The 17,777-nt window shown below is 48.3% G+C and overlaps 1 protein-coding gene and 46 non-coding genes across 47 annotated transcripts in view; 1 reads left to right on the forward strand and 46 right to left on the reverse strand.

Moving 5' to 3' along the window:
- The window catches only part of LOC136666265 (ninjurin-1-like), a 226,383-nt gene that overhangs the window by 196,046 nt on the left and 12,560 nt on the right, over positions 1–17,777 (forward strand). The window lies entirely within an intron of this gene.
- Positions 7–78, reverse strand: trnaa-ugc (transfer RNA alanine (anticodon UGC)). The gene has a single exon. It is a non-coding gene; the product is annotated as a tRNA-Ala (tRNA).
- Positions 536–607, reverse strand: trnaa-cgc (transfer RNA alanine (anticodon CGC)). The gene has a single exon. It is a non-coding gene; the product is annotated as a tRNA-Ala (tRNA).
- Positions 876–947, reverse strand: trnat-ugu (transfer RNA threonine (anticodon UGU)). The gene has a single exon. It is a non-coding gene; the product is annotated as a tRNA-Thr (tRNA).
- trnat-cgu (transfer RNA threonine (anticodon CGU)) lies at positions 1,152–1,223 on the reverse strand. The gene has a single exon. It is a non-coding gene; the product is annotated as a tRNA-Thr (tRNA).
- On the reverse strand, positions 1,564–1,635 carry trnaa-ugc (transfer RNA alanine (anticodon UGC)). The gene has a single exon. It is a non-coding gene; the product is annotated as a tRNA-Ala (tRNA).
- Positions 2,093–2,164, reverse strand: trnaa-cgc (transfer RNA alanine (anticodon CGC)). The gene has a single exon. It is a non-coding gene; the product is annotated as a tRNA-Ala (tRNA).
- Positions 2,433–2,504, reverse strand: trnat-ugu (transfer RNA threonine (anticodon UGU)). The gene has a single exon. It is a non-coding gene; the product is annotated as a tRNA-Thr (tRNA).
- On the reverse strand, positions 2,709–2,780 carry trnat-cgu (transfer RNA threonine (anticodon CGU)). Its single transcript has one exon. It is a non-coding gene; the product is annotated as a tRNA-Thr (tRNA).
- On the reverse strand, positions 3,121–3,192 carry trnaa-ugc (transfer RNA alanine (anticodon UGC)). The gene has a single exon. It is a non-coding gene; the product is annotated as a tRNA-Ala (tRNA).
- On the reverse strand, positions 3,650–3,721 carry trnaa-cgc (transfer RNA alanine (anticodon CGC)). Its single transcript has one exon. It is a non-coding gene; the product is annotated as a tRNA-Ala (tRNA).
- On the reverse strand, positions 3,990–4,061 carry trnat-ugu (transfer RNA threonine (anticodon UGU)). Its single transcript has one exon. It is a non-coding gene; the product is annotated as a tRNA-Thr (tRNA).
- On the reverse strand, positions 4,266–4,337 carry trnat-cgu (transfer RNA threonine (anticodon CGU)). The gene has a single exon. It is a non-coding gene; the product is annotated as a tRNA-Thr (tRNA).
- On the reverse strand, positions 4,678–4,749 carry trnaa-ugc (transfer RNA alanine (anticodon UGC)). The gene has a single exon. It is a non-coding gene; the product is annotated as a tRNA-Ala (tRNA).
- On the reverse strand, positions 5,207–5,278 carry trnaa-cgc (transfer RNA alanine (anticodon CGC)). The gene has a single exon. It is a non-coding gene; the product is annotated as a tRNA-Ala (tRNA).
- On the reverse strand, positions 5,547–5,618 carry trnat-ugu (transfer RNA threonine (anticodon UGU)). The gene has a single exon. It is a non-coding gene; the product is annotated as a tRNA-Thr (tRNA).
- Positions 5,823–5,894, reverse strand: trnat-cgu (transfer RNA threonine (anticodon CGU)). Its single transcript has one exon. It is a non-coding gene; the product is annotated as a tRNA-Thr (tRNA).
- trnaa-ugc (transfer RNA alanine (anticodon UGC)) lies at positions 6,235–6,306 on the reverse strand. Its single transcript has one exon. It is a non-coding gene; the product is annotated as a tRNA-Ala (tRNA).
- On the reverse strand, positions 6,763–6,834 carry trnaa-cgc (transfer RNA alanine (anticodon CGC)). The gene has a single exon. It is a non-coding gene; the product is annotated as a tRNA-Ala (tRNA).
- Positions 7,103–7,174, reverse strand: trnat-ugu (transfer RNA threonine (anticodon UGU)). The gene has a single exon. It is a non-coding gene; the product is annotated as a tRNA-Thr (tRNA).
- On the reverse strand, positions 7,379–7,450 carry trnat-cgu (transfer RNA threonine (anticodon CGU)). Its single transcript has one exon. It is a non-coding gene; the product is annotated as a tRNA-Thr (tRNA).
- trnaa-ugc (transfer RNA alanine (anticodon UGC)) lies at positions 7,791–7,862 on the reverse strand. The gene has a single exon. It is a non-coding gene; the product is annotated as a tRNA-Ala (tRNA).
- trnaa-cgc (transfer RNA alanine (anticodon CGC)) lies at positions 8,319–8,390 on the reverse strand. The gene has a single exon. It is a non-coding gene; the product is annotated as a tRNA-Ala (tRNA).
- On the reverse strand, positions 8,659–8,730 carry trnat-ugu (transfer RNA threonine (anticodon UGU)). The gene has a single exon. It is a non-coding gene; the product is annotated as a tRNA-Thr (tRNA).
- trnat-cgu (transfer RNA threonine (anticodon CGU)) lies at positions 8,935–9,006 on the reverse strand. The gene has a single exon. It is a non-coding gene; the product is annotated as a tRNA-Thr (tRNA).
- trnaa-ugc (transfer RNA alanine (anticodon UGC)) lies at positions 9,347–9,418 on the reverse strand. The gene has a single exon. It is a non-coding gene; the product is annotated as a tRNA-Ala (tRNA).
- On the reverse strand, positions 9,876–9,947 carry trnaa-cgc (transfer RNA alanine (anticodon CGC)). Its single transcript has one exon. It is a non-coding gene; the product is annotated as a tRNA-Ala (tRNA).
- trnat-ugu (transfer RNA threonine (anticodon UGU)) lies at positions 10,208–10,279 on the reverse strand. The gene has a single exon. It is a non-coding gene; the product is annotated as a tRNA-Thr (tRNA).
- On the reverse strand, positions 10,484–10,555 carry trnat-cgu (transfer RNA threonine (anticodon CGU)). The gene has a single exon. It is a non-coding gene; the product is annotated as a tRNA-Thr (tRNA).
- Positions 10,896–10,967, reverse strand: trnaa-ugc (transfer RNA alanine (anticodon UGC)). The gene has a single exon. It is a non-coding gene; the product is annotated as a tRNA-Ala (tRNA).
- On the reverse strand, positions 11,425–11,496 carry trnaa-cgc (transfer RNA alanine (anticodon CGC)). Its single transcript has one exon. It is a non-coding gene; the product is annotated as a tRNA-Ala (tRNA).
- On the reverse strand, positions 11,765–11,836 carry trnat-ugu (transfer RNA threonine (anticodon UGU)). The gene has a single exon. It is a non-coding gene; the product is annotated as a tRNA-Thr (tRNA).
- Positions 12,041–12,112, reverse strand: trnat-cgu (transfer RNA threonine (anticodon CGU)). The gene has a single exon. It is a non-coding gene; the product is annotated as a tRNA-Thr (tRNA).
- On the reverse strand, positions 12,453–12,524 carry trnaa-ugc (transfer RNA alanine (anticodon UGC)). Its single transcript has one exon. It is a non-coding gene; the product is annotated as a tRNA-Ala (tRNA).
- On the reverse strand, positions 12,982–13,053 carry trnaa-cgc (transfer RNA alanine (anticodon CGC)). Its single transcript has one exon. It is a non-coding gene; the product is annotated as a tRNA-Ala (tRNA).
- trnat-ugu (transfer RNA threonine (anticodon UGU)) lies at positions 13,322–13,393 on the reverse strand. Its single transcript has one exon. It is a non-coding gene; the product is annotated as a tRNA-Thr (tRNA).
- Positions 13,585–13,656, reverse strand: trnat-cgu (transfer RNA threonine (anticodon CGU)). Its single transcript has one exon. It is a non-coding gene; the product is annotated as a tRNA-Thr (tRNA).
- Positions 13,997–14,068, reverse strand: trnaa-ugc (transfer RNA alanine (anticodon UGC)). Its single transcript has one exon. It is a non-coding gene; the product is annotated as a tRNA-Ala (tRNA).
- Positions 14,525–14,596, reverse strand: trnaa-cgc (transfer RNA alanine (anticodon CGC)). The gene has a single exon. It is a non-coding gene; the product is annotated as a tRNA-Ala (tRNA).
- trnat-ugu (transfer RNA threonine (anticodon UGU)) lies at positions 14,865–14,936 on the reverse strand. Its single transcript has one exon. It is a non-coding gene; the product is annotated as a tRNA-Thr (tRNA).
- On the reverse strand, positions 15,141–15,212 carry trnat-cgu (transfer RNA threonine (anticodon CGU)). Its single transcript has one exon. It is a non-coding gene; the product is annotated as a tRNA-Thr (tRNA).
- On the reverse strand, positions 15,553–15,624 carry trnaa-ugc (transfer RNA alanine (anticodon UGC)). Its single transcript has one exon. It is a non-coding gene; the product is annotated as a tRNA-Ala (tRNA).
- On the reverse strand, positions 16,082–16,153 carry trnaa-cgc (transfer RNA alanine (anticodon CGC)). The gene has a single exon. It is a non-coding gene; the product is annotated as a tRNA-Ala (tRNA).
- trnat-ugu (transfer RNA threonine (anticodon UGU)) lies at positions 16,414–16,485 on the reverse strand. The gene has a single exon. It is a non-coding gene; the product is annotated as a tRNA-Thr (tRNA).
- On the reverse strand, positions 16,690–16,761 carry trnat-cgu (transfer RNA threonine (anticodon CGU)). The gene has a single exon. It is a non-coding gene; the product is annotated as a tRNA-Thr (tRNA).
- On the reverse strand, positions 17,102–17,173 carry trnaa-ugc (transfer RNA alanine (anticodon UGC)). The gene has a single exon. It is a non-coding gene; the product is annotated as a tRNA-Ala (tRNA).
- trnaa-cgc (transfer RNA alanine (anticodon CGC)) lies at positions 17,631–17,702 on the reverse strand. Its single transcript has one exon. It is a non-coding gene; the product is annotated as a tRNA-Ala (tRNA).

Raw genomic sequence — 17,777 nt, forward strand, 5'->3', positions numbered from 1 at the left:
ACAGCATGGAGATGCAGGGGATCGAACCCTGGACCTCATACATGCAAAGCATGCGCTCTACCACTGAGCTACATCCCCAACTGGCAAACGGTTGGGCTGCATGAACTGTGAGCTAATGTCGGAGCTCAAGTAATTCTTAATTCTCCTAAGAAATCTGACAAGTAGGCTAGAGGCATTTTAGGTGTGTTTTATTTTTCTTTCTCTTTCCGCCACCTTAAAAAATTCATGGGCAGGGATCAAAGTCAGGATCTTAGCTTGACAAGTAAGACGTCTTATGACTTGGCCATCGTGCGTCCGGTTGTAACATCTAACTAGGCAGGACCCTTAGGGCAAATCTGTCTCTAAGAAGCTGAAGGAAAAAAAAAAACACCACAAAATTCTTACACAGGTAAATGATGAAGCATGCTAAGAGGAATGAGAGTTCTGGCGCTCTAAGAAAATAATGCTGTAGGGGCAGAGAACGCTTTGTTCGAGGTTGCCATAACAGCGGGCAACCTTTGCACTGCCGGGTTCTCCATACATAAAGCTGCCTGCTTGGAGATGCTGGGGATTGAACCCAGGACCTCATACATGCGAAGCATGCGCTCTACCACTGAGCTACATCCCCTGTACGGGGTGTGAGAGAGGATAAAACCAGGGAAAGTACGCCGAGACGCAGGGGAGTGAAGGTTGCACGGCATGCGTGCAAAGCACTCCGTCTAGAGCTGAGGGGTTTGGTTTTATTTCTATCTTTTTTTTTATTTTTTACACCTCAAGAGACATGTGCGTGAACTGCACTGGCTGGAGTTACGGCTGAGGCAAAGTCTTCTTCTTACAACAACTGTTATTGCTACGTAGGCTTTTGTTTCCGTTTCTCGGCATGCGTTCTTTAAAAAAGGCACGAACGGGAATTGAACCCGTGATCTTCGGTTTACAAGACCGACGCCTTGCCACTTGGCCACCACGCCCTGGCCTGTGCTCATTCTTTGTGCGGAAAATTTGGGACAACCAAACGGCGCCTTCCTGCCTAGCAGACGGAAGAACGAAGCTGCAAAACGCAGCAAAGGTCACGGAGATTTCACTCGCGCTTTTGCCAAACTGCTACGTCTGTATCGGAACGCAGAGTTTTTCAGAACAGCGTTGGCTTATGGTCCCCATCCATGTCAAAGGAAAGGCACGGACGGGGGTTGAACCCATGATCTTCGGTTTACGAGACCGACGCCTTGCCACTTGGCCACCATGCCTAGCGTAAACGGTGATGAGCCGGCTCGAAGCTGCATATTTCAAATAGCTTTTTAAAACACGAAACTGACATTCTTTTTACGCTGGACACTGAACCCAAGACCTCAAACATGCAGTGAATGTGCTGTATCGCGGAGCTACATCTCCAGTGCTTGCCACGATGATGAATAGGAGAAAGGACTATGCTAAGGAGGTGCCCTGTAAACAAGCACATGCTAGGTTGGACTTGTTAACAGGAAGCAGCACATGTATGCTTCAGAACGTTGAGGGATACGAGCGGACGATGTCTGCGTTGCGCGTTACAATTAACCATAAAGCAGATGCACGGCTGACCAAACAGCATGGAGATGCAGGGGATCGAACCCTGGACCTCATACATGCAAAGCATGCGCTCTACCACTGAGCTACATCCCCAACTGGCAAACGGTTGGGCTGCATGAACTGTGAGCTAATGTCGGAGCTCAAGTAATTCTTAATTCTCCTAAGAAATCTGACAAGTAGGCTAGAGGCATTTTAGGTGTGTTTTATTTTTCTTTCTCTTTCCGCCACCTTAAAAAATTCATGGGCAGGGATCAAAGTCAGGATCTTAGCTTGACAAGTAAGACGTCTTATGACTTGGCCATCGTGCGTCCGGTTGTAACATCTAACTAGGCAGGACCCTTAGGGCAAATCTGTCTCTAAGAAGCTGAAGGAAAAAAAAAAACACCACAAAATTCTTACACAGGTAAATGATGAAGCATGCTAAGAGGAATGAGAGTTCTGGCGCTCTAAGAAAATAATGCTGTAGGGGCAGAGAACGCTTTGTTCGAGGTTGCCATAACAGCGGGCAACCTTTGCACTGCCGGGTTCTCCATACATAAAGCTGCCTGTTTGGAGATGCTGGGGATTGAACCCAGGACCTCATACATGCGAAGCATGCGCTCTACCACTGAGCTACATCCCCTGTACGGGGCGTGAGAGAGGATAAAACCAGGGAAAGTACGCCGAGACGCAGGGGAGTGAAGGTTGCACGGCATGCGTGCAAAGCACTCCGTCTAGAGCTGAGGGGTTTGGTTTTATTTCTATCTTTTTTTTTATTTTTTACACCTCAAGAGACATGTGCGTGAACTGCACTGGCTGGAGTTACGGCTGAGGCAAAGTCTTCTTCTTACAACAACTGTTATTGCTACGTAGGCTTTTGTTTCCGTTTCTCGGCATGCGTTCTTTAAAAAAGGCACGAACGGGAATTGAACCCGTGATCTTCGGTTTACAAGACCGACACCTTGCCACTTGGCCACCGCGCCCTGGCCTGTGCTCATTCTTTGTGCGGAAAATTTGGGACAACCAAACGGCACCTTCCTGCCTAGCAGACGGAAGAACGAAGCTGCAAATCGCAGCAAAGGTCAAGGAGATTTCACTCGCGCTTTTGCCAAACTGCTACGTCTGTATCGGAACGCAGAGTTTTTCAGAACAGCGTTGGCTTATGGTCCCCATCCATGTCAAAGGAAAGGCACGGACGGGGGTTGAACCCATGATCTTCGGTTTACGAGACCGACGCCTTGCCACTTGGCCACCATGCCTAGCGTAAACGGTGATGAGCCGGCTCGAAGCTGCATAATTCAAATAGCTTTTTAAAACACGAAACTGACATTCTTTTTACGCTGGACACTGAACCCAAGACCTCACACATGCAGTGAATGTGCTGTATCGCGGAGCTACATCTCCAGTGCTTGCCACGATGATGAATAGGAGAAAGGACTATGCTAAGGAGGTGCCCTGTAAACAAGCACATGCTAGGTTGGACTTGTTAACAGGAAGCAGCACATGTATGCTTCAGAACGTTGAGGGATACGAGCGGACGATGTCTGCGTTGCGCGTTACAATTAACCATAAAGCAGATGCACGGCTGACCAAACAGCATGGAGATGCAGGGGATCGAACCCTGGACCTCATACATGCAAAGCATGCGCTCTACCACTGAGCTACATCCCCAACTGGCAAACGGTTGGGCTGCATGAACTGTGAGCTAATGTCGGAGCTCAAGTAATTCTTAATTCTCCTAAGAAATCTGACAAGTAGGCTAGAGGCATTTTAGGTGTGTTTTATTTTTCTTTCTCTTTCCGCCACCTTAAAAAATTCATGGGCAGGGATCAAAGTCAGGATCTTAGCTTGACAAGTAAGACGTCTTATGACTTGGCCATCGTGCGTCCGGTTGTAACATCTAACTAGGCAGGACCCTTAGGGCAAATCTGTCTCTAAGAAGCTGAAGGAAAAAAAAAAACACCACAAAATTCTTACACAGGTAAATGATGAAGCATGCTAAGAGGAATGAGAGTTCTGGCGCTCTAAGAAAATAATGCTGTAGGGGCAGAGAACGCTTTGTTCGAGGTTGCCATAACAGCGGGCAACCTTTGCACTGCCGGGTTCTCCATACATAAAGCTGCCTGCTTGGAGATGCTGGGGATTGAACCCAGGACCTCATACATGCGAAGCATGCGCTCTACCACTGAGCTACATCCCCTGTACGGGGCGTGAGAGAGGATAAAACCAGGGAAAGTACGCCGAGACGCAGGGGAGTGAAGGTTGCACGGCATGCGTGCAAAGCACTCCGTCTAGAGCTGAGGGGTTTGGTTTTATTTCTATCTTTTTTTTTATTTTTTACACCTCAAGAGACATGTGCGTGAACTGCACTGGCTGGAGTTACGGCTGAGGCAAAGTCTTCTTCTTACAACAACTGTTATTGCTACGTAGGCTTTTGTTTCCGTTTCTCGGCATGCGTTCTTTAAAAAAGGCACGAACGGGAATTGAACCCGTGATCTTCGGTTTACAAGACCGACGCCTTGCCACTTGGCCACCGCGCCCTGGCCTGTGCTCATTCTTTGTGCGGAAAATTTGGGACAACCAAACGGCACCTTCCTGCCTAGCAGACGGAAGAACGAAGCTGCAAATCGCAGCAAAGGTCAAGGAGATTTCACTCGCGCTTTTGCCAAACTGCTACGTCTGTATCGGAACGCAGAGTTTTTCAGAACAGCGTTGGCTTATGGTCCCCATCCATGTCAAAGGAAAGGCACGGACGGGGGTTGAACCCATGATCTTCGGTTTACGAGACCGACGCCTTGCCACTTGGCCACCATGCCTAGCGTAAACGGTGATGAGCCGGCTCGAAGCTGCATAATTCAAATAGCTTTTTAAAACACGAAACTGACATTCTTTTTACGCTGGACACTGAACCCAAGACCTCACACATGCAGTGAATGTGCTGTATCGCGGAGCTACATATCCAGTGCTTGCCACGATGATGAATAGGAGAAAGGACTATGCTAAGGAGGTGCCCTGTAAACAAGCACATGCTAGGTTGGACTTGTTAACAGGAAGCAGCACATGTATGCTTCAGAACGTTGAGGGATACGAGCGGACGATGTCTGCGTTGCGCGTTACAATTAACCATAAAGCAGATGCACGGCTGACCAAACAGCATGGAGATGCAGGGGATCGAACCCTGGACCTCATACATGCAAAGCATGCGCTCTACCACTGAGCTACATCCCCAACTGGCAAACGGTTGGGCTGCATGAACTGTGAGCTAATGTCGGAGCTCAAGTAATTCTTAATTCTCCTAAGAAATCTGACAAGTAGGCTAGAGGCATTTTAGGTGTGTTTTATTTTTCTTTCTCTTTCCGCCACCTTAAAAAATTCATGGGCAGGGATCAAAGTCAGGATCTTAGCTTGACAAGTAAGACGTCTTATGACTTGGCCATCGTGCGTCCGGTTGTAACATCTAACTAGGCAGGACCCTTAGGGCAAATCTGTCTCTAAGAAGCTGAAGGAAAAAAAAAAACACCACAAAATTCTTACACAGGTAAATGATGAAGCATGCTAAGAGGAATGAGAGTTCTGGCGCTCTAAGAAAATAATGCTGTAGGGGCAGAGAACGCTTTGTTCGAGGTTGCCATAACAGCGGGCAACCTTTGCACTGCCGGGTTCTCCATACATAAAGCTGCCTGCTTGGAGATGCTGGGGATTGAACCCAGGACCTCATACATGCGAAGCATGCGCTCTACCACTGAGCTACATCCCCTGTACGGGGCGTGAGAGAGGATAAAACCAGGGAAAGTACGCCGAGACGCAGGGGAGTGAAGGTTGCACGGCATGCGTGCAAAGCACTCCGTCTAGAGCTGAGGGGTTTGGTTTTATTTCTATCTTTTTTTTTATTTTTTACACCTCAAGAGACATGTGCGTGAACTGCACTGGCTGGAGTTACGGCTGAGGCAAAGTCTTCTTCTTACAACAACTGTTATTGCTACGTAGGCTTTTGTTTCCGTTTCTCGGCATGCGTTCTTTAAAAAAGGCACGAACGGGAATTGAACCCGTGATCTTCGGTTTACAAGACCGACGCCTTGCCACTTGGCCACCGCGCCCTGGCCTGTGCTCATTCTTTGTGCGGAAAATTTGGGACAACCAAACGGCACCTTCCTGCCTAGCAGACGGAAGAACGAAGCTGCAAAACGCAGCAAAGGTCACGGAGATTTCACTCGCGCTTTTGCCAAACTGCTACGTCTGTATCGGAACGCAGAGTTTTTCAGAACAGCGTTGGCTTATGGTCCCCATCCATGTCAAAGGAAAGGCACGGACGGGGGTTGAACCCATGATCTTCGGTTTACGAGACCGACGCCTTGCCACTTGGCCACCAGGCCTAGCGTAAACGTTGATGAGCCGGCTCGAAGCTGCATATTTCAAATAGCTTTTTAAAACACGAAACTGACATTCTTTTTACGCTGGACACTGAACCCAAGACCTCAAACATGCAGTGAATGTGCTGTATCGCGGAGCTACATCTCCAGTGCTTGCCACGATGATGAATAGGAGAAAGGACTATGCTAAGGAGGTGCCCTGTAAACAAGCACATGCTAGGTTGGACTTGTTAACAGGAAGCAGCACATGTATGCTTCAGAACGTTGAGGGATACGAGCGGACGATGTCTGCGTTGCGCGTTACAATTAACCATAAAGCAGATGCACGGCTGACCAAACAGCATGGAGATGCAGGGGATCGAACCCTGGACCTCATACATGCAAAGCATGCGCTCTACCACTGAGCTACATCCCCAACTGGCAAACGGTTGGGCTGCATGAACTGTGAGCTAATGTCGGAGCTCAAGTAATTCTTAATTCTCCTAAGAAATCTGACAAGTACGCTAGAGGCATTTTAGGTGTGTTTTATTTTTCTTTCTCTTTCCGCCACCTTAAAAAATTCATGGGCAGGGATCAAAGTCAGGATCTTAGCTTGACAAGTAAGACGTCTTATGACTTGGCCATCGTGCGTCCGGTTGTAACATCTAACTAGGCAGGACCCTTAGGGCAAATCTGTCTCTAAGAAGCTGAAGGAAAAAAAAAACACCACAAAATTCTTACACAGGTAAATGATGAAGCCTGCTAAGAGGAATGAGAGTTCTGGCGCTCTAAGAAAATAATGCTGTAGGGGCAGAGAACGCTTTGTTCGAGGTTGCCATAACAGCGGGCAACCTTTGCACTGCCGGGTTCTCCATACATAAAGCTGCCTGCTTGGAGATGCTGGGGATTGAACCCAGGACCTCATACATGCGAAGCATGCGCTCTACCACTGAGCTACATCCCCTGTACGGGGCGTGAGAGAGGATAAAACCAGGGAAAGTACGCCGAGACGCAGGGGAGTGAAGGTTGCACGGCATGCGTGCAAAGCACTCCGTCTAGAGCTGAGGGGTTTGGTTTTATTTCTATCTTTTTTTTTATTTTTTACACCTCAAGAGACATGTGCGTGAACTGCACTGGCTGGAGTTACGGCTGAGGCAAAGTCTTCTTCTTACAACAACTGTTATTGCTACGTAGGCTTTTGTTTCCGTTTCTCGGCATGCGTTCTTTAAAAAAGGCACGAACGGGAATTGAACCCGTGATCTTCGGTTTACAAGACCGACGCCTTGCCACTTGGCCACCGCGCCCTGGCCTGTGCTCATTCTTTGTGCGGAAAATTTGGGACAACCAAACGGCACCTTCCTGCCTAGCAGACGGAAGAACGAAGCTGCAAAACGCAGCAAAGGTCACGGAGATTTCACTCGCGCTTTTGCCAAACTGCTACGTCTGTATCGGAACGCAGAGTTTTTCAGAACAGCGTTGGCTTATGGTCCCCATCCATGTCAAAGGAAAGGCACGGACGGGGGTTGAACCCATGATCTTCGGTTTACGAGACCGACGCCTTGCCACTTGGCCACCATGCCTAGCGTAAACGTTGATGAGCCGGCTCGAAGCTGCATATTTCAAATAGCTTTTTAAAACACGAAACTGACATTCTTTTTACGCTGGACACTGAACCCAAGACCTCAAACATGCAGTGAATGTGCTGTATCGCGGAGCTACATCTCCAGTGCTTGCCACGATGATGAATAGGAGAAAGGACTATGCTAAGGAGGTGCCCTGTAAACAAGCACATGCTAGGTTGGACTTGTTAACAGGAAGCAGCACATGTATGCTTCAGAACGTTGAGGGATACGAGCGGACGATGTCTGCGTTGCGCGTTACAATTAACCATAAAGCAGATGCACGGCTGACCAAACAGCATGGAGATGCAGGGGATCGAACCCTGGACCTCATACATGCAAAGCATGCGCTCTACCACTGAGCTACATCCCCAACTGGCAAACGGTTGGGCTGCATGAACTGTGAGCTAATGTCGGAGCTCAAGTAATTCTTAATTCTCCTAAGAAATCTGACAAGTACGCTAGAGGCATTTTAGGTGTGTTTTATTTTTCTTTCTCTTTCCGCCACCTTAAAAAATTCATGGGCAGGGATCAAAGTCAGGATCTTAGCTTGACAAGTAAGACGTCTTATGACTTGGCCATCGTGCGTCCGGTTGTAACATCTAACTAGGCAGGACCCTTAGGGCAAATCTGTCTCTAAGAAGCTGAAGGAAAAAAAAAACACCACAAAATTCTTACACAGGTAAATGATGAAGCCTGCTAAGAGGAATGAGAGTTCTGGCGCTCTAAGAAAATAATGCTGTAGGGGCAGAGAACGCTTTGTTCGAGGTTGCCATAACAGCGGGCAACCTTTGCACTGCCGGGTTCTCCATACATAAAGCTGCCTGCTTGGAGATGCTGGGGATTGAACCCAGGACCTCATACATGCGAAGCATGCGCTCTACCACTGAGCTACATCCCCTGTACGGGGCGTGAGAGAGGATAAAACCAGGGAAAGTACGCCGAGACGCAGGGGAGTGAAGGTTGCACGGCATGCGTGCAAAGCACTCCGTCTAGAGCTGAGGGGTTTGGTTTTATTTCTATCTTTTTTTTTTTTTTTTACACCTCAAGAGACATGTGCGTGAACTGCACTGGCTGGAGTTACGGCTGAGGCAAAGTCTTCTTCTTACAACAACTGTTATTGCTACGTAGGCTTTTGTTTCCGTTTCTCGGCATGCGTTCTTTAAAAAAGGCACGAACGGGAATTGAACCCGTGATCTTCGGTTTACAAGACCGACGCCTTGCCACTTGGCCACCGCGCCCTGGCCTGTGCTCATTCTTTGTGCGGAAAATTTGGGACAACCAAACGGCATCTTCCTGCCTAGCAGACGGAAGAACGAAGCTGCAAAACGCAGCAAAGGTCACGGAGATTTCACTCGCGCTTTTGCCAAACTGCTACGTCTGTATCGGAACGCAGAGTTTTTCAGAACAGCGTTGGCTTATGGTCCCCATCCATGTCAAAGGAAAGGCACGGACGGGGGTTGAACCCATGATCTTCGGTTTACGAGACCGACGCCTTGCCACTTGGCCACCATGCCTAGCGTAAACGGTGATGAGCCGGCTCGAAGCTGCATATTTCAAATAGCTTTTTAAAACACGAAACTGACATTCTTTTTACGCTGGACACTGAACCCAAGACCTCAAACATGCAGTGAATGTGCTGTATCGCGGAGCTACATCTCCAGTGCTTGCCACGATGATGAATAGGAGAAAGGACTATGCTAAGGAGGTGCCCTGTAAACAAGCACATGCTAGGTTGGACTTGTTAACAGGAAGCAGCACATGTATGCTTCAGAACGTTGAGGGATACGAGCGGACGATGTCTGCGTTGCGCGTTACAATTAACCATAAAGCAGATGCACGGCTGACCAAACAGCATGGAGATGCAGGGGATCGAACCCTGGACCTCATACATGCAAAGCATGCGCTCTACCACTGAGCTACATCCCCAACTGGCAAACGGTTGGGCTGCATGAACTGTGAGCTAATGTCGGAGCTCAAGTAATTCTTAATTCTCCTAAGAAATCTGACAAGTACGCTAGAGGCATTTTAGGTGTGTTTTATTTTTCTTTCTCTTTCCGCCACCTTAAAAAATTCATGGGCAGGGATCAAAGTCAGGATCTTAGCTTGACAAGTAAGACGTCTTATGACTTGGCCATCGTGTGTCCGGTTGTAACATCTAACTAGGCAGGACCCTTAGGGCAAATCTGTCTCTAAGAAGCTGAAGGAAAAAAAAAAACACCACAAAATTCTTACACAGGTAAATGATGAAGCCTGCTAAGAGGAATGAGAGTTCTGGCGCTCTAAGAAAATAATGCTGTAGGGGCAGAGAACGCTTTGTTCGAGGTTGCCATAACAGCGGGCAACCTTTGCACTGCCGGGTTCTCCATACATAAAGCTGCCTGCTTGGAGATGCTGGGGATTGAACCCAGGACCTCATACATGCGAAGCATGCGCTCTACCACTGAGCTACATCCCCTGTATGGGGCGTGAGAGAGGATAAAACCAGGGAAAGTACGCCGAGACGTGAAGGTTGCACGGCATGCGTGCAAAGCACTCCGTCTAGAGCTGAGGGGTTTGGTTTTATTTCTATCTTTTTTTTTATTTTTTACACCTCAAGAGACATGTGCGTGAACTGCACTGGCTGGAGTTACGGCTGAGGCAAAGTCTTCTTCTTACAACAACTGTTATTGCTACGTAGGCTTTTGTTTCCGTTTCTCGGCATGCGTTCTTTAAAAAAGGCACAGACGGGAATTGAACCCGTGATCTTCGGTTTACAAGACCGACGCCTTGCCACTTGGCCACCGCGCCCTGGCCTGTGCTCATTCTTTGTGCGGAAAATTTGGGACAACCAAACGGCACCTTCCTGCCTAGCAGACGGAAGAACGAAGCTGCAAAACGCAGCAAAGGTCACGGAGATTTCACTCGCGCTTTTGCCAAACTGCTACGTCTGTATCGGAACGCAGAGTTTTTCAGAACAGCGTTGGCTTATGGTCCCCATCCATGTCAAAGGAAAGGCACGGACAGGGGTTGAACCCATGATCTTCGGTTTACGAGACCGACGCCTTGCCACTTGGCCACCATGCCTAGCGTAAACGGTGATGAGCCGGCTCGAAGCTGCATATTTCAAATAGCTGTTTAAAACACGAAACTGACATTCTTTTTACGCTGGACACTGAACCCAAGACCTCACACATGCAGTGAATGTGCTGTATCGCGGAGCTACATCTCCAGTGCTTGCCACGATGATGAATAGGAGAAAGGACTATGCTAAGGAGGTGCCCTGTAAACAAGCACATGCTAGGTTGGACTTGTTAACAGGAAGCAGCACATGTATGCTTCAGAACGTTGAGGGATACGAGCGGACGATGTCTGCGTTGCGCGTTACAATTAACCATAAAGCAGATGCACGGCTGACCAAACAGCATGGAGATGCAGGGGATCGAACCCTGGACCTCATACATGCAAAGCATGCGCTCTACCACTGAGCTACATCCCCAACTGGCAAACGGTTGGGCTGCATGAACTGTGAGCTAATGTCGGAGCTCAAGTAATTCTTAATTCTCCTAAGAAATCTGACAAGTAGGCTAGAGGCATTTTAGGTGTGTTTTATTTTTCTTTCTCTTTCCGCCACCTTAAAAAATTCATGGGCAGGGATCAAAGTCAGGATCTTAGCTTGACAAGTAAGACGTCTTATGACTTGGCCATCGTGCGTCCGGTTGTAACATCTAACTAGGCAGGACCCTTAGGGCAAATCTGTCTCTAAGAAGCTGAAGGAAAAAAAAAAACACCACAAAATTCTTACACAGGTAAATGATGAAGCATGCTAAGAGGAATGAGAGTTCTGGCGCTCTAAGAAAATAATGCTGTAGGGGCAGAGAACGCTTTGTTCGAGGTTGCCATAACAGCGGGCAACCTTTGCACTGCCGGGTTCTCCATACATAAAGCTGCCTGCTTGGAGATGCTGGGGATTGAACCCAGGACCTCATACATGCGAAGCATGCGCTCTACCACTGAGCTACATCCCCTGTACGGGGCGTGAGAGAGGATAAAACCAGGGAAAGTACGCCGAGACGCAGGGGAGTGAAGGTTGCACGGCATGCGTGCAAAGCACTCCGTCTAGAGCTGAGGGGTTTGGTTTTATTTCTATCTTTTTTTTTATTTTTTACACCTCAAGAGACATGTGCGTGAACTGCACTGGCTGGAGTTACGGCTGAGGCAAAGTCTTCTTCTTACAACAACTGTTATTGCTACGTAGGCTTTTGTTTCCGTTTCTCGGCATGCGTTCTTTAAAAAAGGCACGAACGGGAATTGAACCCGTGATCTTCGGTTTACAAGACCGACGCCTTGCCACTTGGCCACCGCGCCCTGGCCTGTGCTCATTCTTTGTGCGGAAAATTTGGGACAACCAAACGGCACCTTCCTGCCTAGCAGACGGAAGAACGAAGCTGCAAATCGCAGCAAAGGTCAAGGAGATTTCACTCGCGCTTTTGCCAAACTGCTACGTCTGTATCGGAACGCAGAGTTTTTCAGAACAGCGTTGGCTTATGGTCCCCATCCATGTCAAAGGAAAGGCACGGACGGGGGTTGAACCCATGATCTTCGGTTTACGAGACCGACGCCTTGCCACTTGGCCACCATGCCTAGCGTAAACGGTGATGAGCCGGCTCGAAGCTGCATAATTCAAATAGCTTTTTAAAACACGAAACTGACATTCTTTTTACGCTGGACACTGAACCCAAGACCTCACACATGCAGTGAATGTGCTGTATCGCGGAGCTACATATCCAGTGCTTGCCACGATGATGAATAGGAGAAAGGACTATGCTAAGGAGGTGCCCTGTAAACAAGCACATGCTAGGTTGGACTTGTTAACAGGAAGCAGCACATGTATGCTTCAGAACGTTGAGGGATACGAGCGGACGATGTCTGCGTTGCGCGTTACAATTAACCATAAAGCAGATGCACGGCTGACCAAACAGCATGGAGATGCAGGGGATCGAACCCTGGACCTCATACATGCAAAGCATGCGCTCTACCACTGAGCTACATCCCCAACTGGCAAACGGTTGGGCTGCATGAACTGTGAGCTAATGTCGGAGCTCAAGTAATTCTTAATTCTCCTAAGAAATCTGACAAGTAGGCTAGAGGCATTTTAGGTGTGTTTTATTTTTCTTTCTCTTTCCGCCACCTTAAAAAATTCATGGGCAGGGATCAAAGTCAGGATCTTAGCTTGACAAGTAAGACGTCTTATGACTTGGCCATCGTGCGTCCGGTTGTAACATCTAACTAGGCAGGACCCTTAGGGCAAATCTGTCTCTAAGAAGCTGAAGGAAAAAAAAAAACACCACAAAATTCTTACACAGGTAAATGATGAAGCATGCTAAGAGGAATGAGAGTTCTGGCGCTCTAAGAAAATAATGCTGTAGGGGCAGAGAACGCTTTGTTCGAGGTTGCCATAACAGCGGGCAACCTTTGCACTGCCGGGTTCTCCATACATAAAGCTGCCTGCTTGGAGATGCTGGGGATTGAACCCAGGACCTCATACATGCGAAGCATGCGCTCTACCACTGAGCTACATCCCCTGTACGGGGCGTGAGAGAGGATAAAACCAGGGAAAGTACGCCGAGACGCAGGGGAGTGAAGGTTGCACGGCATGCGTGCAAAGCACTCCGTCTAGAGCTGAGGGGTTTGGTTTTATTTCTATCTTTTTTTTTATTTTTTACACCTCAAGAGACATGTGCGTGAACTGCACTGGCTGGAGTTACGGCTGAGGCAAAGTCTTCTTCTTACAACAACTGTTATTGCTACGTAGGCTTTTGTTTCCGTTTCTCGGCATGCGTTCTTTAAAAAAGGCACGAACGGGAATTGAACCCGTGATCTTCGGTTTACAAGACCGACGCCTTGCCACTTGGCCACCGCGCCCTGGCCTGTGCTCATTCTTTGTGCGGAAAATTTGGGACAACCAAACGGCACCTTCCTGCCTAGCAGACGGAAGAACGAAGCAAAGGTCACGGAGATTTCACTCGCGCTTTTGCCAAACTGCTACGTCTGTATCGGAACGCAGAGTTTTTCAGAACAGCGTTGGCTTATGGTCCCCATCCATGTCAAAGGAAAGGCACGGACGGGGGTTGAACCCATGATCTTCGGTTTACGAGACCGACGCCTTGCCACTTGGCCACCATGCCTAGCGTAAACGTTGATGAGCCGGCTCGAAGCTGCATATTTCAAATAGCTTTTTAAAACACGAAACTGACATTCTTTTTACGCTGGACACTGAACCCAAGACCTCAAACATGCAGTGAATGTGCTGTATCGCGGAGCTACATCTCCAGTGCTTGCCACGATGATGAATAGGAGAAAGGACTATGCTAAGGAGGTGCCCTGTAAACAAGCACATGCTAGGTTGGACTTGTTAACAGGAAGCAGCACATGTATGCTTCAGAACGTTGAGGGATACGAGCGGACGATGTCTGCGTTGCGCGTTACAATTAACCATAAAGCAGATGCACGGCTGACCAAACAGCATGGAGATGCAGGGGATCGAACCCTGGACCTCATACATGCAAAGCATGCGCTCTACCACTGAGCTACATCCCCAACTGGCAAACGGTTGGGCTGCATGAACTGTGAGCTAATGTCGGAGCTCAAGTAATTCTTAATTCTCCTAAGAAATCTGACAAGTACGCTAGAGGCATTTTAGGTGTGTTTTATTTTTCTTTCTCTTTCCGCCACCTTAAAAAATTCATGGGCAGGGATCAAAGTCAGGATCTTAGCTTGACAAGTAAGACGTCTTATGACTTGGCCATCGTGCGTCCGGTTGTAACATCTAACTAGGCAGGACCCTTAGGGCAAATCTGTCTCTAAGAAGCTGAAGGAAAAAAAAAACACCACAAAATTCTTACACAGGTAAATGATGAAGCCTGCTAAGAGGAATGAGAGTTCTGGCGCTCTAAGAAAATAATGCTGTAGGGGCAGAGAACGCTTTGTTCGAGGTTGCCATAACAGCGGGCAACCTTTGCACTGCCGGGTTCTCCATACATAAAGCTGCCTGCTTGGAGATGCTGGGGATTGAACCCAGGACCTCATACATGCGAAGCATGCGCTCTACCACTGAGCTACATCCCCTGTACGGGGCGTGAGAGAGGATAAAACCAGGGAAAGTACGCCGAGACGCAGGGGAGTGAAGGTTGCACGGCATGCGTGCAAAGCACTCCGTCTAGAGCTGAGGGGTTTGGTTTTATTTCTATCTTTTTTTTTTTTTTTTACACCTCAAGAGACATGTGCGTGAACTGCACTGGCTGGAGTTACGGCTGAGGCAAAGTCTTCTTCTTACAACAACTGTTATTGCTACGTAGGCTTTTGTTTCCGTTTCTCGGCATGCGTTCTTTAAAAAAGGCACGAACGGGAATTGAACCCGTGATCTTCGGTTTACAAGACCGACGCCTTGCCACTTGGCCACCGCGCCCTGGCCTGTGCTCATTCTTTGTGCGGAAAATTTGGGACAACCAAACGGCATCTTCCTGCCTAGCAGACGGAAGAACGAAGCTGCAAAACGCAGCAAAGGTCACGGAGATTTCACTCGCGCTTTTGCCAAACTGCTACGTCTGTATCGGAACGCAGAGTTTTTCAGAACAGCGTTGGCTTATGGTCCCCATCCATGTCAAAGGAAAGGCACGGACGGGGGTTGAACCCATGATCTTCGGTTTACGAGACCGACGCCTTGCCACTTGGCCACCATGCCTAGCGTAAACGGTGATGAGCCGGCTCGAAGCTGCATATTTCAAATAGCTTTTTAAAACACGAAACTGACATTCTTTTTACGCTGGACACTGAACCCAAGACCTCAAACATGCAGTGAATGTGCTGTATCGCGGAGCTACATCTCCAGTGCTTGCCACGATGATGAATAGGAGAAAGGACTATGCTAAGGAGGTGCCCTGTAAACAAGCACATGCTAGGTTGGACTTGTTAACAGGAAGCAGCACATGTATGCTTCAGAACGTTGAGGGATACGAGCGGACGATGTCTGCGTTGCGCGTTACAATTAACCATAAAGCAGATGCACGGCTGACCAAACAGCATGGAGATGCAGGGGATCGAACCCTGGACCTCATACATGCAAAGCATGCGCTCTACCACTGAGCTACATCCCCAACTGGCAAACGGTTGGGCTGCATGAACTGTGAGCTAATGTCGGAGCTCAAGTAATTCTTAATTCTCCTAAGAAATCTGACAAGTACGCTAGAGGCATTTTAGGTGTGTTTTATTTTTCTTTCTCTTTCCGCCACCTTAAAAAATTCATGGGCAGGGATCAAAGTCAGGATCTTAGCTTGACAAGTAAGACGTCTTATGACTTGGCCATCGTGTGTCCGGTTGTAACATCTAACTAGGCAGGACCCTTAGGGCAAATCTGTCTCTAAGAAGCTGAAGGAAAAAAAAAAACACCACAAAATTCTTACACAGGTAAATGATGAAGCCTGCTAAGAGGAATGAGAGTTCTGGCGCTCTAAGAAAATAATGCTGTAGGGGCAGAGAACGCTTTGTTCGAGGTTGCCATAACAGCGGGCAACCTTTGCACTGCCGGGTTCTCCATACATAAAGCTGCCTGCTTGGAGATGCTGGGGATTGAACCCAGGACCTCATACATGCGAAGCATGCGCTCTACCACTGAGCTACATCCCCTGTATGGGGCGTGAGAGAGGATAAAACCAGGGAAAGTACGCCGAGACGTGAAGGTTGCACGGCATGCGTGCAAAGCACTCCGTCTAGAGCTGAGGGGTTTGGTTTTATTTCTATCTTTTTTTTTATTTTTTACACCTCAAGAGACATGTGCGTGAACTGCACTGGCTGGAGTTACGGCTGAGGCAAAGTCTTCTTCTTACAACAACTGTTATTGCTACGTAGGCTTTTGTTTCCGTTTCTCGGCATGCGTTCTTTAAAAAAGGCACGAACGGGAATTGAACCCGTGATATTCGGTTTACAAGACCGACGCCTTGCCACTTGGCCACCGCGCCCTGGCCTGTGCTCATTCTTTGTGCGGAAAATTTGGGACAACCAAACGGCACCTTCCTGCCTAGCAGACGGAAGAACGAAGCTGCAAAACGCAGCAAAGGTCACGGAGATTTCACTCGCGCTTTTGCCAAACTGCTACGTCTGTATCGGAACGCAGAGTTTTTCAGAACAGCGTTGGCTTATGGTCCCCATCCATGTCAAAGGAAAGGCACGGACGGGGGTTGAACCCATGATCTTCGGTTTACGAGACCGACGCCTTGCCACTTGGCCACCATGCCTAGCGTAAACGGTGATGAGCCAGCTCGAAGCTGCATATTTCAAATAGCTTTTTAAAACACGAAACTGACATTCTTTTTACGCTGGACACTGAACCCAAGACCTCAAACATGCAGTGAATGTGCTGTATCGCGGAGCTACATCTCCAGTGCTTGCCACGATGATGAATAGGAGAAAGGACTATGCTAAGGAGGTGCCCTGTAAACAAGCACATGCTAGGTTGGACTTGTTAACAGGAAGCAGCACATGTATGCTTCAGAACGTTGAGGGATACGAGCGGACGATGTCTGCGTTGCGCGTTACAATTAACCATAAAGCAGATGCACGGCTGACCAAACAGCATGGAGATGCAGGGGATCGAACCCTGGACCTCATACATGCAAAGCATGCGCTCTACCACTGAGCTACATCCCCAACTGGCAAACGGTTGGGCTGCATGAACTGTGAGCTAATGTCGGAGCTCAAGTAATTCTTAATTCTCCTAAGAAATCTGACAAGTACGCTAGAGGCATTTTAGGTGTGTTTTATTTTTCTTTCCCTTTCCGCCACCTTAAAAAATTCATGGGCAGGGATCAAAGTCAGGATCTTAGCTTGACAAGTAAGACGTCTTATGACTTGGCCATCGTGCGTCCGGTTGTAACATCTAACTAGGCAGGACCCTTAGGGCAAATCTGTCTCTAAGAAGCTGAAGGAAAAAAAAAAACACCACAAAATTCTTACACAGGTAAATGATGAAGCATGCTAAGAGGAATTAGAGTTCTGGCGCTCTAAGAAAATAATGCTGTAGGGGCAGAGAACGCTTTGTTCGAGGTTGCCATAACAGCGGGCAACCTTTGCACTGCCGGGTTCTCCATACATAAAGCTGCCTGCTTGGAGATGCTGGGGATTGAACCCAGGACCTCATACATGCGAAGCATGCGCTCTACCACTGAGCTACATCCCCTGTACGGGGCGTGAGAGAGGATAAAACCAGGGAAAGTACGCCGAGACGCAGGGGAGTGAAGGTTGCACGGCATGC

The sequence above is a fragment of the Hoplias malabaricus genome, chromosome 14 (assembly GCF_029633855.1).
Source record: "Hoplias malabaricus isolate fHopMal1 chromosome 14, fHopMal1.hap1, whole genome shotgun sequence".
NCBI classification, from domain to species: domain Eukaryota; kingdom Metazoa; phylum Chordata; class Actinopteri; order Characiformes; family Erythrinidae; genus Hoplias; species Hoplias malabaricus.